An 18,294-nucleotide genomic window follows, 5' to 3' on the forward strand; every position below is an offset into this window, starting at 1 on the left:
AGGGTATTCTGGTGTATAAACTTTTGGGTGAATAAATGTGTAAACTCATTTTTAATTACCTCTTGGTTTGTATTACTTGTCTTAGTTGTTTTTAACAGTTTGATTGTTCACTTACCTTATTTGTTTTTCATATATTATATTGAAAATAAGTCCACTATATGCGGTTAAAGTTTGTTCTTTCTTAAAATTATTGTTTTAATTACTCTACTAATATTGCCAAAGCCACAATAGGCCCCAAACAAAAACAATATCGCGATTCTGGTTTTCCAAATAAGACAATGGCAAAAGTCTTCTATTTATTGTTAGAAACTTTCATAAAATATGATTACTTTTATAAGAAAGATAATTAAAAACAATAAATATTTACGATTGTGTAGTCTTACTATAAAAGGTAAGTAGAAAACTTAAATTTAAAAAAAAAATATACAATTTGGTTGTATAGTTTCATTAAAAACAGAGATAATTAAAAAAATCATAGCCTAATTATTTAAAAAAGGTTACAAATATAATCCGTATATTTTAATATTGTTTAGATGTTATTTGTTTAAAAAGACCGTATTTTACTCGTCAAACACAACACTAATATTAACACGAGTCGCATAAACTTATACCGAAATACCAGATTAACAATACTATTAAAAATTAATTCGAAAAAAGGTTTAATGTTATGTATCGTTGGGATTTGGGATGGTGTAATAACTATAGTTATTGTTTATTACTTTATTAACATCTGGTTCCTTTTTTTATAAAAATATTTACACATACAAATACCCTTTTATAGAAGAAGATTTGGTCCACGATCCAAACAAAACCCACAATTTGACCACCAGATTAGACGGAGTTAATGCGTTATCGTGTACGGTGGGGTACACCACTCTTCCCATGCTCCTCCTCTTCTTCAATGGTTGTCTTCCCCATTGACTCTCACCTCCTTCACAAATCTCCCATTAAAGTTTAAACCCACCCACTCTCCCATCATCATCTTCTTCTTCATCATCTTCTTCACCACCCATTTTGGATGGGCTATTTATCCTGCAAAGCCGAATCGGCCACCGCAGTTCACACCCCATCCAAAACCCCACAAACCCAAAACCCAAAAGAAGAAAAAAAAACCCACAAAACCAAAATCCAACACTTCGATTACCGAGATTTGGCTGCCGCCACCAACAACTTCTCCGACCAGAAGCTCCTTGGCCGCGGCAGCCACGGGCTTGTTTACAAAGCCCTCCTCGGTAACGGCCGTCTCGTCGCCGTTAAAAAACCATGCTCCCATAATAATAATAATAATAATAATCATCATCATCATAACAACAGTTTTGTGACTTCCGTTCCCGACAATGAAGTCGAGAACGAAATAAACATATTGTCCAAGCTTCAAAGCCCTCACCTGGTGAACCTCATCGGGTTCACCAACAACCTCAACAACCCCCAACAGAATCGGTTGCTGGTTGTTGAGTTTATGAGTAACGGCACGTTGTACGATACGTTACATGTGAATCCTGCGCCCCCTAACTGGGGGCGCAGGATTCGCTTAGCTGTACATACAGCTAAAGCGATTGAGACGCTTCATTCGTCTAATCCCCCGGTTATTCATAGAGATATTAAGAGTGCTAATATTCTTTTGGATCGTAATTTTAATGCCCGGTTGGGGGATTTCGGGTTGGCGCTGCGGTGTCATGTGGATGATTACCGCCTTTTGTCGACTCCCCCGGCCGGGACTATGGGGTATTTGGATCCCGGGTATGTGACTCCGGATAATTTGAGTACCAAGACGGATGTTTTTAGTTTTGGGATTTTGTTGTTGGAGATTATAAGCGGGAGGAAGGCGATTGATGTTAGTCATTCGCCGCCTTCGATTGTTGATTGGGCGATTCCGTTGATTAGGAGAGGGAAATTGATGAGTGTTTTTGATCCGAGGATCCCGCCTCCGAAGGATCCGATTGTTCGCAAGCAGTTGGCGGTGATTGCCGCCAAATGTGTGAGGTCTTGCCGGGAAAGGCGACCGTCGATGAGTGAGATTGTGGAATCGCTTAGTATGTTGACGAAATTGGTTCCGGTTAGATCATGGAATGGTTTGCCTAACCCTTGTTTGATGGTTGAGACGGTTGGAAGACCGGTGGTGTTGGCTTCTACAAGGGCGGTGCATACTGGCAATGGCGGTGATGGGAAGCGGTTGAGTAACCCTAGACGGGTGTATTCCGATTTGGGGTTAAGAAATAATTTGATGGACCTTATGGCGAGACGGGTTGATGATGAAGAAGATGAAACCGTTAGACCGAAGGTTAATAGGAGATTGCGGTTAAAGAATAATGTGTCAGGTGATAATCGTTCGACTGGGGAAACGTCGAATGTGGAATCTAGACGGTTTTATATAGTCACTCGATCAAAATCTACGACGAATGTGTGAATGTTGATTTAGGTAATTACATTGTTAATTTTGAATGTTTTGGTGTACTGATAAGAATAGATACTATGCTTGATCTTAGGTAGAAAGACCAAGGAGGGTATCTTTCTTTTGTATTTGTTGATTGTTCAAAGATATAGAACAACTTGTTCATATGCTTTTTGAGTATTAATATCATTTGGTTTATATCGATTGAGGATCTTTAACATGTTAAAAGTGCTTTTATATCTATTGTGGATCTTGAATATGACAAACTAGATTTTCACCAGGCGCAACGATTAGAAAAAACCTCAACGTTGAAACCTGGGTTTTGGTAAAACCCGAGCGTTACGTCGGTGAGTTGATGTGAATTCAATTAGTTTCGTTTACGTTCTTTACGATATACACCTTTGGTAAAACCTTAGCGTCCAAAAAATATATTTTTGTCAAATTAACATATAAAAAGAATAAGTTATTTAAAACGAAGTTTGTTTGGTCAGTAAACCCGGACGATGCTAAAACCCAAGCGTTGTCCGTCCGGGCATTGAGGCGGTAACCGGACACGAATTAGGTCAATTTCGGCTATGTACGTTACGGTACCAGAGCTAAAAAAGGAAAAATATTATATAAAAATTGAGTGGACCAGTGGGGTGGTGTCGGTCGGTAAACTTGGGTGTTGAGGCGGTAACCGGACACGAATTCGGTCGGTTTCCGCTATGTACGTTACGATACCAGAGCTAAAAAAGGGAAAAAATTATATAAAAATTGAGTGGACCAGTGGGGTGCTGTCGGTCGGTAAACTTGGGTGTTGGTAAAACCAAGCGTTGTCGATCCCACACGTTGAGTCTATGCAAATTGGGTCGGTTTTCGTCACGCTAAGAAAACGAAAAACAAAAACAAAATTGTGTGGACAAGTAAGGTGCCGCCAAGTGGCCCAATGACGACTTAGCGGCACCAAACTTGTAAATTATATTAGATAATAATGAATAATATGATTTGTCCGATTTTTTTTGCCTTAAGTTAAAAGTGGTTTTTATATGTGACATATGAATACAACCAGTTAAAATGGTTTTGTATCGACTGTGATTCTTGAGTATGTGACAATGAATATTATCATATACCGTCATACTACAAATATTTGATGTGTTAAGTTGAAAAGAGGTTTTGTATCAATTGCTGATATTGAATATGTGACGGACGGATACAATCTTTTACATGTTTTATCTTAGATATTCGTTGCGTTAAGTTAGCTTAAAATGGTTTATGTATCGATTGTGAATATTGAATAAGTAATAAATGAATATGCTTATTTATCCGTTACTAGTGATATTCATTAAATAATGGGGTTCGTTTGACAAAAACAAGACCTTTAAAACACCAATCGATTGGGAGGTCCAGTCTTAGATTCAAGTCTTCCAGATAATAAAAAAAAAATGGAAAAATAATCTTTCTTAAATGAGGTATTCATTGTATTTAGCTAAAAGTGATTTTGTATGAAATGGGGATCTTGAACATGTGACAAATGATTTTGTTTGAAGATGGTAATAGGAGCTTCTAGGTATGTCGAGTTGTTAATATAAAATGATAGTCATAATTATAAATTGAAAGGTCTAATTAAAAATGTGTAGTATTGTTCATAAACTCCACAAGGTAGATGACAACATTAGTAACAAGTCGTTGTCTATGTGCATTTTATATTGAGTAGCAATATCATTAGATATTTGTTTATTCTCATTAGATGTTATTTCAAACAAATCTTTATTGTCTTGTAAGCATCCTGTCTTTTTCATAATGATTAGAAACGTAGTTATGCAAAAGTAAATGCAAACAACATAAGTGATAAGCATGGCTCTCATTTGTATTCGCAACCTGAAATCTGATTCGATAAACTATTATTCACCCATAGTCATAAAACTCGAATAACCCAAGTCGAGTATCGAGTAGTTTTTAATGGGTTTGGGCATTTAGATAAACCCGAATACCCGTTTAACCTATTCATCTATATTAAATGCTATTGTGGCACTGACTTATTTTCTGCTTCGTTTTATGTTATATCGTTGATTCTAATATCGTCGGTAAAATATTCTACTCCAATTCCAACATTTCAACCCCCATCGAATCGATTAGTATTTCGGTCTATTTTAATTCCACCAATTACTCAAGAAGTCAAGAGATATGACTATTTATTTAATCAATCGATTGGTTCTTTAGGCTTAGTTCATCAATCGATTAGTTTTTCAGTCTCAGTTTGTTATTTGCTTATGTAAGTTAAAATTTGAATATGATATTTTTGCTTAAATTTTAACATATATATTTTATTTTTTGTTTTCTAGGTCAAATATTTAGAACCCGATTAACTTAAACCAGAATAACCTGAAGGATCATGTGTGAGTACTAGAATCAAATTTCTAACTCAAGTAACTTGAAACCTGAAAGTAACCCCTGATGATAAGAACATTTGCGTTTAGAAATACATTTGGTCGAGTACTTTCCATTATTTAAATGATATCTCAATATAGCTTCACAAAAATGAATGAGAATCATTAAAAGCTAATTGCATGTTAATTGGTTCATTTTCAATTTGAGCATGATGGCATCTTGACTAGGTAAGAAAATTAGATGGAATGAAATCTATAAAAGCAGACATGAAGTAATAGGAATTTACAATTATCTTTTGGATGTTTAAGTTCACATTATATGACGTATTGATAACGTGTGGAAAAACATGATTGATATAAAGATAGTGTTAGGAACATGTACATATATTTTTTTATTAAATAATTAGAGTAATTAGATTAATATTACAATAATAATTATTATTACTTTAGTTTTTGAACTATGCTAATTATTGTTGTGTCAACCTTACTAGCTATTTTAATAAAACATATAAATATGTAATATATATGTTTTATAACGGGAAATTATATGTAATTGATCATTTTTTGGTTTAGAAGAATATTTAATTAATAATCGTATAAATGAAACTTTTGTAGTTGATTTTTTGTCTCGAAAAAATATGTAATTGTTGAGGTTAATTAGGAGGTGAAAATATGTAAAATTCTAAGGTTTTACCTTTATAAAAGAAGTATAATTGGTAAGCTTGAACACATGCTTGGCAGCATTGAGGAGTGTAACTTACATTTTTATCTTTGTTTTTCTTCTTTTCTGAACGGCTTATATCTTTTCTATTATTTTAAAAGGCGCTTAAATTAATATTTAGTATTTCTTTTCTTGTTTTTTTTAATAAAAAAACAATTATTATGCAATATAAAAGAAAAGAAGACAGCAAAAGTTATGATGGCTCACCCTTGCTTCATTGTAACGTTGTGTGGTTGGTCATGCATTGCATATGAATATGAATTTCCATTATAAATAACTTAAGGTTCTTCATTTGTTTATTACAATTTTCATTTAATATATAGCGGTTGAGATAAAAATATATGTTATGTTCAAAACCGTAGTAACTGCTCTACATGTTTAGATTTTTATTATTTTTATTGAAAGACTTAAACTCAAACATCTCAATCTCATAGTATTTTAAAGGTTTTGACTTTTCTAATAAATCAACTTAGATTATTTGAAAACACATCCGGGTCGTATTTTATGGTTAAGATTATACCACATATGTCTTTATTATTCCATCGAAAATCTATTTTACGGTATAGACGCTTATGACCCCCCCTCCCCTATGCCTTGCGGTAATGATTCCTCTGGCATTACGATCTTTACCACAATGATGTTGTCCATGGATCAAATTATTTCATGGATTGGATTTCATTTGACTGTTTACGGTTCCATTGTGTGTGCCCGGGGTAGAAGTTTTGTATAAATGTATCGCCAGGCTATTAAGTATTTTAATTTAAGTTCTTTTCTTTCTAAGAGGTGGAATAGAATAACCCGGTTGAAGCATAATGAACATACGCCTATAATGCATTGTCTGTCCCATTATGGGTCCCATTCTTCTAGCCTTTCCCCGAAGTCGATGACTATTCATCGCGATTACCTTGACACCAAAGAAGAGTTCGACCCACTGCTTATTTATGTCCTAGTTGATCCGGATTCGACATTAGAATAGTACTTGGTAAATAAATAAAAATAAATCTAAGTAGATAAATATAGTACTATATTTATTTATCTTAACAACCTCATATATATATATAGGGGTGAGTTATTGTACAATAATAACTTATCGTACATTACGTACACGACATTGCTGGTCATCGATTTCAATTTCACGCGGTGACAGTTTGGTAAATAACCCAAACAATAGTTCGCGATCAAATTCATCAATTTAAAATCGATTCCGATCCAAATTCAGAACTCCTTAATCTATCTCATCCAATTTCTAAACTCTAATCACAACTTACACTATGAAATCTCAAAAGTCAAAACCCAAAATTGAAAAGAACGTCACTGAACATTAAAAATCTTCAAATTGATCAAAAATTGATGATTTAATCAATCGAATTGATGTGTAAGAGGCTTTAGAATCATCAATCGATTATGAAAATACAGATTAACACACTTAATTGAGCTCTGATTAGGGTTCATGTTTAAAGTTCTGCTCAAAGTTTAAACGTTCTGAGACCAAAATGATGATTTAATCAATCGAATTGATGTGTAGAAGCATTTAGATTCATCAATCAATTATGGGATTGCAGAAATAATGCACTCAATCGAGCTCTGATTAGGGTTCAAAATATTATGTTTAAACGTTCTGAAACAAAACTAAATACCTTTAAACGTTCTGACCAAAAAAGAACATCTTTAAACATTCTAATACATTCAACGAAGCAATGGGTGTTAAAAAATGAACATTTTTAAACATTCTAATACGTTCTAAGAAGTTCAGGTTGTTTAATAAAGTTTAGAAGTTCTAAGAAGTTCTGGGTGTTCAAAAAAGTTTAGAAGTTCTGATAAAAAAGTTTAGAAGTTCTAAGAAGTTCTGGCTGTTCAGAACTTCTAAAACTAACAAAAAAAAAATAAATTAAACACGTGTAAACATGAATTTGAACACTGAAATCACTTCATATAATCTCATAATCATCAAACAATCATCAATTGACTGTTAATTTGATCATTGATTCGACCATATGAACAAAATATGGAACGTCTGCAACTGGGTTTCTGCAAAAACTCAAAATTGATTAATTAAAACTTCAAATTGATGATTAATTGGACCAATTTCAAAGTTTAATTGATCAATTAGTTCAACAGTTTCAATTTTAATTGGGCAATCTTATCAACTGACATGTGAGCAACGATCGATGGTTGTGTCGGAAGAAGATGGTGGTCGCGAAGGTGGATGGTGGACGGTGGACGGAATCGTTGAACGACAATGGCGAAGGTGGACGGAATCGACGACGGAGGCCGGCTCGCGTATTTGTGATTTTAGGTTAGGATGGTTATTGAAGATGGACGTTTCAGAATGTCGCGGACCTATTGTACGATAAAGGATTTTCGTATTCCATCCTTTACCTATATATATATATACAGACACACATATATATCGGTCTAGACTCAAGGCCCATCTATTACACTGTCCCCACTCGCACGGATCTCATGCGTTGCTATCGTAACCATGGGCGGCAAATGGTGGTTAGTTCTTCCGCACGTTGGCCATCACCACTTTGGTGGGATGGTAAAGGCTTTGGCCTTTGGGTGAGAGGTCCAGGGTGAGATTCCTGGCATTGGCGGTATAATGTAAATAGTAGGAGGAAAGCTTGAACATTCAAAAAAAAAAAAAAAAAGTTCTTCCGCACGTTGTTGTAAAGACTATAGAGGCTTAGAAATAGCATAAACCTTTATTCAACTCTTGAAACCTTGTAACATTACATTTATAAGTAAATATTCACTTTGGTAAATCCCTCGCGTAAAATGTGATGTTGGTAATAAATTTAGTGACGGGTATATATATATTACTGAAGATTACCATGACCGTCGAATTAGGATTAACATCGGACGTGTCACTAACTTATCATTGAAGCATGTTAGCAATTGGTGAAAGTGTGGCTGATAGGAACCGAGTTCGTGTCGACCCAAGTCCACCTTCGGTAGTAACCAAGTTCGTAGTGATACAAGCCAACAACCGGTCGAATAGTTCCTACCGATGACCTTTCACTAACAAATTATTGGTCTTGAAATACGCCTGTTTTATTAATTTTAAATAAAAGAAAATTAGCTTGCATAGTTATGAAAATAAAAGTATAACTTCTTGAAATAAGAAAAAATCAAAGCCTTCACCAAATTCTATTAAGTATTATAATAACGAAAAATTATGTAGTAAGAACTAAGAAGGTGACATGGGGACATAGACATAGTACTAGTATTTGTGTTGAGCTCGAGATCAACGTATGTCTCATGAAGTAAATAGTCAATCCTTATTTTAGTTTGATTGCAACCAAACCTTGTTTTTGTTTTTTTTGACTTGAACAGTTGAACTTCTTGATTGCTAAGGCTATGTATAGTGGAGGGGTGTTTTGCGTCATGTAGCGCCCAGTCAGCAAATGGTTTGTTTTTGTTTTAGGGGTGTAATGGTGTTGTAGCCTAATATATATATATATATACATATCCCCCACACATATACGAATATAGTAATATTAAAAACAAACATGACCAGGCGATAAATTCCTCCCACCCCCGCCCTTGTCGCCTTCTTTGTCGCCCATGAGGGCGGTGTTGTCGCACCTTTTCCCCCTTCTTTGTCGCCCATGGGGGCGGTGTTGTCGCCCCCTTTCGCCCTTCTTTGTCGCCCAGTACGTTGAGCCTAAGAAGCCATGCAACTTTAAGACTTAAATTTTACAACACAACGACCAATATTGTAATATTCCACTTCTAATTCATCAAGTCATCCATATCATACAGATCCTGAAAGGTTGTTTGGTAGTCTCTTAATAGCCATTTAGAGGCTACCTGTTAATGGTTCATAACCTCTTAATACTTAAGAGGTAACCTCTTAACCGTTTAGACTTAATGTTACCTCTTAACCATTATGTGGCTATGAACCATTAAGAGGTAGCATCTTAATAGTCATAAAAGATGCTACCAAACAACTCTTTAGCCTTATTTAACAAGCCCCCATGTCTCCCTTACGCCACAATTATGTGTAGCCTATCCAGCATGTGTTTGACTATGGAACTTGTACCTTTCGACAATCCCATATTACATATAGATTTCGTTGGTAGATGTTCAATTCGTAGATGATGATTTTTAATTACAGATATCCGGCAAATATGTATGTCGCTGATACACATTTGATTAATAGTGCGTGAACGATTTAGAAATAAGTAACCAAAACACTTATTAAGAAAGACATATGGATTGTGATTCGCAACTTTGAGGCGAAAGTGTCATCAATAGGAACTGATTTCAGTTGATGTAATTCAATCTCACATAGCAACCGAGTTTCAAAATGAAGGAAGTCAGCAATCAATTGTTTGCCACACATTAACTATGAATATAAAGAACACTTTTTTTCGTCGATAATTACCAATACCGTTTAACCTAAAGAGTTAGTTGATTTTCTATTAGTGCTTCTATAGATTACCATATGAACCATTTCAACATCTTTATTTTGTTGTATATCAGAGCGTGTGTTATAGGGGTGTCAAGGAGGGCACCATCGGGTGCAATGGTAAGATTTGTTTTAAATTTTTTTTTAAAACAAATCTTACCATTACTTACATCTTTTAAAACACATGGCTAAGAATTAATTTTAGTTAAGTATTTTTCATTCACTGTCAGTATCTCTTGCTTTAAAGCAATATATCCTGATCATTTAAAGATATCTACATGTGCATATATTTTTATTTTGAATATATCCATATGTGCATGCATCCTTCTTTAGAGAGACACATGTGTGATGTGTACGTCTTATATTAAATAAAGGTACACAAGTATATATATAGTTATTTACGCATAAAGTGAGATTAAATAAACCTTAATAATTTGAATATTCTTCAACTTACCCTTTGATGATGTCGAACATCCCCTCGAATATTACTAATTATTATATACAATAGGAGTGATAATGAAAATTGTGTCGGGTAGACGAGCTTCGGGTTGGTAGACTGACATTACAAACCCGAATATATAACCTTTGTATTTATTTGTGTCAAGAGCAACAACTCTTACATGAACACAACTAATATAACATTGCATGAAGTCATGAACACATACTACGAAACTCATTTATTTGGATGTATTAAAATGTTTGACATGCTATAATCAAGTTATGAACAAGTAAAACAGGTTGTAAACGGGTTATTACTTTGACCTAATAAAGTATACCTTTAATTAGTAACTTTAAGTGAGCTAACGAGGCAACGTTTGCTTTAACAGGTTAAACAATCCAATGAAACACAACAGCCTATTTGAAAAGGGTCATGGGAGGGCCTCAGTGGGGCCTCAAGACCACCGGACTCTTACCACCCCGGGACCGAGAAAAAACCAACTCAATTAGGTTGTACCGAACATCTTGAACCTCATTTGAATATCAACCGCATTATGATTGTTCAACAGTCCAATTTTTCTTCTTTTTTTTAAATATTTATCTTTTAACCTATAAATTTAACCATTACACAAAAAATCAATCCTCTTCTGTGTCATCCAAACATCCACATCTCTCTCAAAATCTCATTTTTTCTTTCTACAAACAAATGTCACCTGGAGTAGTGTATGAACAAGAGTGTGGGCAAATGGCGGCGAAGTGGCTTTGAAAATATGGCTTGAGGTGTCAAAGAAGAACGGGTGGATAGGTGAAGGATGGTTTTATTATACATAGTTAACTTAAACACTGCTAAAAAAAAGTTAAGTTAACCATCTTAACTTTCACCGGAACCTTTTTCTTTTAAATGACTCATCATAACCAAACCCACTATGACCCAACAACCAACCCAACCCCTCCATCCATGATCCATCTTGCCACCGCTACACCTAATGGTGCTAGTAAATTGAACGTGTATGTATATTGATTGATGGTAATTATAGGGTATTGCTTTATTGTTATAGTTATTGTCCCAATGAGTGAAAGTCATTTTTACTTATACGCATGTATTGATTTTCAGTACGTTAGATTACAGGTTCATTCAGGAAGAACTAATCGAAGGCTCAGGAAAAATTAGTGACCAAATGTTGTCATAAACGAAGATAAAAAATGTTTTGTACTTAATTTTTTAATTAGTCGTAAAAATCTAATGTTTTATAATTAATGGAAATGGATACAATGTATTCTGAATTACTGTAAAATGACATGCAAGTCCTTGCTAACGCTATATGTGTACAGATAAAAACGGTATACTCAAAACAATGAAACATACTATTTTGGATGCATACGAATATACGATCTATAAAAATTCCTTTCACAGTGACACATGCTAAGCATCTTCTTCCTTTGATTATCATTGATTGCTAAAAAACAAATTTTTACAATGATATCTCCTTTTCATTTCATCTCTTCCTATATATATATATATATATATATATATATATACTAGTTTTTATCCCCCGTATTACAGGGGTTGTTTTATATTGTTTGTTCTAATATTTATTTATTTTTTGAATTTATAGTTTTTTTATTGCATGAAAATTAATAATATACTTATGGTTTGATGATAAATTGTTTCACAAATAAATGAGATGTTATAACCCGGTTTAAAAGCTATATGGTTTTGAAGAGACCCAAGACCCGTTTATTTTTTTAATATAAAAATGGTTTTTTTTTAATTATAAATAATATTTATGAAAGTTAATAATATACTTATGGTTTGATAAGACCCAAGACCCGTTTATTTTTTTTACTATAAAATTGGTTTTTTTAATTTAAATAATATATATATCTTTTTTAAAATAAATAAGATATTAATTCTTAGTATATCCTATTTTATAGGTTTTTTACATCAATAATTTGGTGAGAATAATTTTTTATTTAATGAGATGTTATAACTCGTTTAAGGAATATCTGGGTTTGGTAAGACCCATACACATGAATTCGGGTCAAATGCATGAGAAACATCCATTTAAAAATAAAGCAAATCTGGTGACTCCAAAAAAAGGTGGAGCAACTACATCGCGACACGTAGGATTTTTATGTTTTCGTTTATATATATGTATTATAAGGGTTATGTTTCTTTTTCGTGTCTAATATTTATATTTTTTTGCATTTTAATTTATGTATTATAAAAAAGTTAATAATAATACTTAGAGTATGATGATGAAATAGTTTCACAAATAAATGACATGTTATAACCCGTTTAAAAGCTATGGGTTTGGTGAGACCATGACTTGTTTTTTTCATTTTTTACTATAAAATTGTTTCTTATTATAAAGGGAGAATTACATATATCCCCTTACTAACTTAACAAATTACATATATCTCCAACTCAAAACTTATAATTACATATATCCCCAACTCATATAAAAGTACCAAGTTACCATTTCCATATACATACCAATCTGCCCTAATATCCATGCTTCAACTTGTTCACAATTTGTCTACTCTTCTTCTCGCAGTGCAATTCTCTTTCTTGTGTCCCCGATTATTCAATCTCCTATTTAAGCATTATACAATTGGTTTTTTAATTATAAATAATATATCTTTTTTTTAAATAAATCAGATATTAATTTTTAGTATATCTCTATTTTATAGGATTTTTATATCAAATATTTGGTGAGATTAATTTTTAATTTAATGAGATGTTATAACCCGTTTATGAAATATCTGGGTTTGATTAGACCCATACCCATGAATTCGAGTCAAATGCATGAGAAGCCTCCATTTAAAAATCAAGCAAATCTGGTGACTCTACAAAAAGAGGGAGCGACCACATCGCGACACGTAGAATTTTTATGTCTTCGTTTATATATATTATAGATAGCACGAATCCGATAAAAAGTATTTCTTTTAGGAAACAATCTTTTTATGATATTATTTTAAAACACTATAAATTATTTTAAAACTAAAAGCGTGATAATATATGCATCACATTTTTATATACGGATGCAACACCTTTTTATGATATTATTACATTAGTTCATCATCTTATAAAATTGATACAATTATTTATCCTTTGTTGATTATTCATCAGTATGGGTAACATTGTCAAACCGAAGCGAAACCAAAACTTCGGTTTCAAAAAACTAATTGATTTCAGGCTTTTGATTTGTGTTTGTTGTTATGGGTCGGTTTCAGTTTTACATTTTCAATATGAAATTTGGTTTTGAAAACATTAACAAAAAATAATGAATGTGTGCGTTAAAATTTAGGCTTACAAGTTAATAACTTGGGTTATATTTTATAAATCCAATGACAAATACTTAAACAAGTTCGTTGGTTTTGAAGCGGAGTTTCGGTTTTGAAACGAGGTATAGCTAAAATCAAACCGAAATTCCAGTTTACAGAAAACAAACCCGAGTCATCGGAGTTGATTTGGGTCAGTTAATTGGGCACAATTTTATGGATTAATTTGATTTTCGGTTCGATTAATCCCTTAAATTTTGTCTACAAATATTGCCCCTTATATTAAATTTTATACATCCAAAAACATTTATTTCCTTTTGTTTTGGGACAGCAAAGGAAAATGACATAGCAAAGATGCATTTAGTACCTTGCATAAAAGGGAAGAAATAAATGCAACAGATAGATATAAAAATAACTGTTCAATTTTAGGGAGCTTCATATAGCGTTTAATTTAAAGATAAAATACACAACTCTCATTTTAGCCTATGATCTTTATAACAAAAGATAACGAAGTACTTTAATTTTGTTTTATTATCATATGCTAACAAACAGTTTTAGTTTGCGTCATTTTGTGCAGGACGATTGACCTAGGATAACGTAGCATGGATTGCACGGCACCGTTTGAAGTAATTTATAAAAACAAATAGCATAGATATTTTAATAAATAGAATAAAACTAATAAGCAGTACCCGAGCGTTGCGGCATGGTTGAGATAACCATCAAGAGACGATGTTATGGAAAGTTACCTTCTAACGTTTGTGGCATGCATTGACACATTATGTGTTTTACTTAATACCTGGATAGACCTTTTTTTACATCATATAAGAGTGTCTTACGTTGTATTAATGTGCGTTTACAATACTCACAACTTTATTTTTAAAAGGTGTTTATACGTTGAATGCAAGTAAATTTAAGTACTCCCAAAATGTCTTCGTAAACGAAAATCAAAAGTTGGCAGGAGATTTAAACTGTGACTTTTTTAATAAGACTTTAATCTCGAGCACATTTAAATTTTGTTTATATTAAGCTTTTATCAAATCGATCTCGAGTATATTATAAACGGTTCAACTCGTATACGTACTTTTAACAACAAAACCCAATTTCGTAAACCATATCAACAATGTAATTAAATGAATTGTGTGGTAAACTAGAGAAGAATTAATTAATTGTTTTGAGAGACCTTAAAATAAGATGATAATCTGATTGAAACTAAATTATAAAATTAAATGCAAATTATATATGAATGTATCAAAAGATCGAAAAGTTATTGAAGCTTATATGAAAATAAAATACAAAGATTATTATTAGTAAAATGTGGTAAAAGACTTACATCACACATTATCCAACAACGTATTTGGCTCATAAATCTATTAGATCATCATGTATGTGAGACAAGATGAGAACCTTAATCTAGAGTCTGTTTATAAACCACTTCAAGTATTGTCATTTCATATATATGAGAAAAGATGATAACCTTAATTCAATTTCTTTCAAATTTTTCACAATTTTGATTGTTTTAAAAACAAAACTTCGAGTATCGATATCTCATTCATTTTAGCTTCTTTTAATAAGTAGCTTGGTTCATTCCGGAACTCTCACATGGTAACACAAACCCATAAATAATCATGTGTGTATGTATGTATGTATGTATGTGCAAATAAAAAAGGAAAATTGGATTTAAATAATCATAACTATGTACTATTTGCAAATAACATTTCCAACTAAAGAGTAGCTACTGATGGTCTATCTCTTAACATATTTGTTCCCAACAAGTCATGACTAACAGAAGCTTAACTCCGTTAGCCTCTGGTCGCCGAAAAAACTTATTTGCTTGAAAACTCCTTTTTTTTGACCAAAAAAATTCAACATTTTTTACACAAACATTTATGTAGCCTTAGATAATAATTTTAGGATCTTTTTCTAGTAAAAGCCCATAGAACCATCATCGGAGTTAGTGTTGATAGAATACGAGGGTCGCACTAGCTCTATGATGGTGATGGGTGGCAGTTTAAGGCTAATTCGGCGAGCACCAAACCAAGACGACAAACTAGTTCCGACAAGGAGAATAAATGATTGTTGATTTGATCGGTTGAGAATCAGACAAATCCCTAACACATAGAAGGTTCCCGATGAGGTTATGATGATGGTGGATGTTAGCGGTGGCGATGATGGTATTCAGCAGTGTGGTAGTGTTCAGGTTGAATTTCCGACAAAAAACGTTTTTTCCGACGACCGAAGACTAACAAAGTTAAGCTTCCATTAGTCGCGGCTCGTTGAGAATAAATATGCTAAAATATGGGTCAATTAACAACCAACTTGTTAGTTAGATTTTTTATTTACCAATAGTCCATAGGTAGAATTATTTAAATCAAAATTTTTAATAAAAAATGAAGCATGTTTTTGCCATATTATGATTATGATGAAGCAAATACATTATTGTGGTAAGGTGGTCAATGCACTCATTTGCCATCATGCGTCTTTTCCTAAATTGGGGAAACTTCAAAACCACATTAGCAAAGTATTATTCTATTTTTAGTTTAAATAAAATAACTATTTTTACATTTACTATTGAGAAATGAATTATAATAAAATTTAGTGTTAATGAATTAACTTCTATTGGTAATTAACATAAAAAAACCTTTGACCTCATGCCATTAGATCAAAGTTTTGGATTTTTTTTAAAGTTATACGCATTGACTCTCCAGTCTAAACTAACATCGTACGCGAAAAAAGCATACCATTTTTTCTTGTTTTAATATATTTTCATATTTCTCTTGAACTTTATAGAAACACGTGGCAATATTGTAGTAATCAAGTGTAACATTAACACGTCTTTTATAACCCATTTATTTAAACGTGTTAAACCGGTTGACGGGTTAGTTGGTAATAATCAAGTTATTGTAAACATGTTAATTGGGTCAATGGATCGTAAATATGGGCAAAACCAGTTGGCGGGTCAACTAGTTTAACTAAATAGGTTATACAGACCAACCAAAACTCAACTTGTTTAATAAAAGGTCAACTCGAACACGTATTATTTGACCCGTTTCTAACCAACTCGTATTATGCTATCTACAAAAAGATTATGTATTTGTATGTGCCACTGCCTCAACTCACATAGGGCATGCCCCACACGATGTATATATATCTTACAAATGAAGTATGAAATCTACTTCATTCAACTGTTATCAAAGAGCGTGACCAAAATAATTCTTGTCATGAATTGCTAATTTATTTACTTTTTCAATACTTAAGCCACATATGTGCTTTGACTTAATATGATAAACCATATAAATCTTTCATGGATTTCTATAACTATTATAACTAAAGTGAAAGCTGTGGCTGATTCACCATAGCAACGCCGTGAGGACTACAACAATCGTTGATCCCACCCGCACCCTACTCAAACGCTTACTGCAGAAAAACGCTGACATCTTTGCGTGGGCACCAGCTGACATGACTGGTGTACCCCGAAGTAAGGCGGAGCATAAGCTCAAGTGCGATCCGGCTGTTACGCCAGTCGTACAAAAGCGCAGAGTAATGGGGCCTGAACAAACTAACGCGTGTAGAACCCAAGTCAAGGAACTCCTTGACGCAGGCATCGTACGCGTTAGCAGATATCAAACATGGGTTGCAAATCCCGTAATGGTACCGAAGAATGACAAACAATGGCGCATGTGCATAGATTTCAAAGATTTGAACAAAGCATGCCCCAAAGATTGTTATCCGTTACCAGAAATTGATCTTAAGGTTGATTCGTTGGTACCATTTCGCCTTAAATGCTTCTTGGATGCGTATAAGGGGTACCATCAAATCCACATGGCCGTAGATGATCAGGACAAAACCGCATTTCGGATGCCCGATGGTACATTTTGTTATAAAATGATGCCATTCGGACTTAAGAATGCAGGGTCCACGTACCAACGACTGATGGACAAAGAGTTTCATGCCCAAATCGGGAGAAACTTGGAAGTCTATATGGATGATTTGGTCATCAAAAGCCCCGAGCCAGAAGCGATGTTGAAAGACATTGAAGAAACTTTCAACACGCTCAGAAAGATAAACATGAAGCTCAACCCGAGCAAGTGTTCATTTGGGATGGAAGAAGGGAAGTTCTTGGGAGTCATTGTTACTAAAAATGGCTTCAGAGCGAACCCTGAAAAGGTCGAAGCCATTATTAAAATGGAATCACCTACCACCATCAAACAGGCTCAGACACTGAATGGACGACTAGTCGCACTTAATCGCTTTTTGGCAAACCATGCGGATAAGTCGTTTCCTTTCGTGTCAACATTGAGAAACTGCTTAAAGAAAACGCACTTCCGCTGGACACCAGAAGCGGAAGCAGCTTTTCAGGAGATTCGGTCACGCCTGATCGAACTCCCAACACTTACAGCACCACAAGCGGGAGAGGAGTTAATCCTATACCTTTCCGCAACAGATAGAGCAACCGGGGCAGTCCTGCTAATAGAACGAAAAGGCATCCAGATGCCAATCTATTATGTTAACCGTGTACTAACAGACGTAGAAACCCGGTACTCTACCCTCGAAAAATTGGTCTTAGCACTCATACACGCTTCACGCAGGTTAAGACGATATTTCCAGGGCCACCCAATCACCATTCTCACCAACTTCAAACTCTCAAACGTTCTAGGCAAACCCGAATTATCGGGAC

The 18,294-nt window shown here is 33.8% G+C and overlaps 1 pseudogene; it reads left to right on the forward strand.

The window, feature by feature from the left end:
* Positions 1-626: 626 nt before the first annotated feature.
* LOC143611227 (serine/threonine-protein kinase-like protein At3g51990 pseudogene) lies at positions 627-2,557 on the forward strand (annotated as a pseudogene).
* Positions 2,558-18,294: the final 15,737 nt, after the last annotated feature.

Source organism: Bidens hawaiensis, unplaced genomic scaffold (assembly GCF_021521415.1).
Source record: "Bidens hawaiensis isolate Kalapana, Puna unplaced genomic scaffold, B.hawaiensis_p1.1 tig00030252_1, whole genome shotgun sequence".
NCBI lineage: Eukaryota > Viridiplantae > Streptophyta > Magnoliopsida > Asterales > Asteraceae > Bidens > Bidens hawaiensis.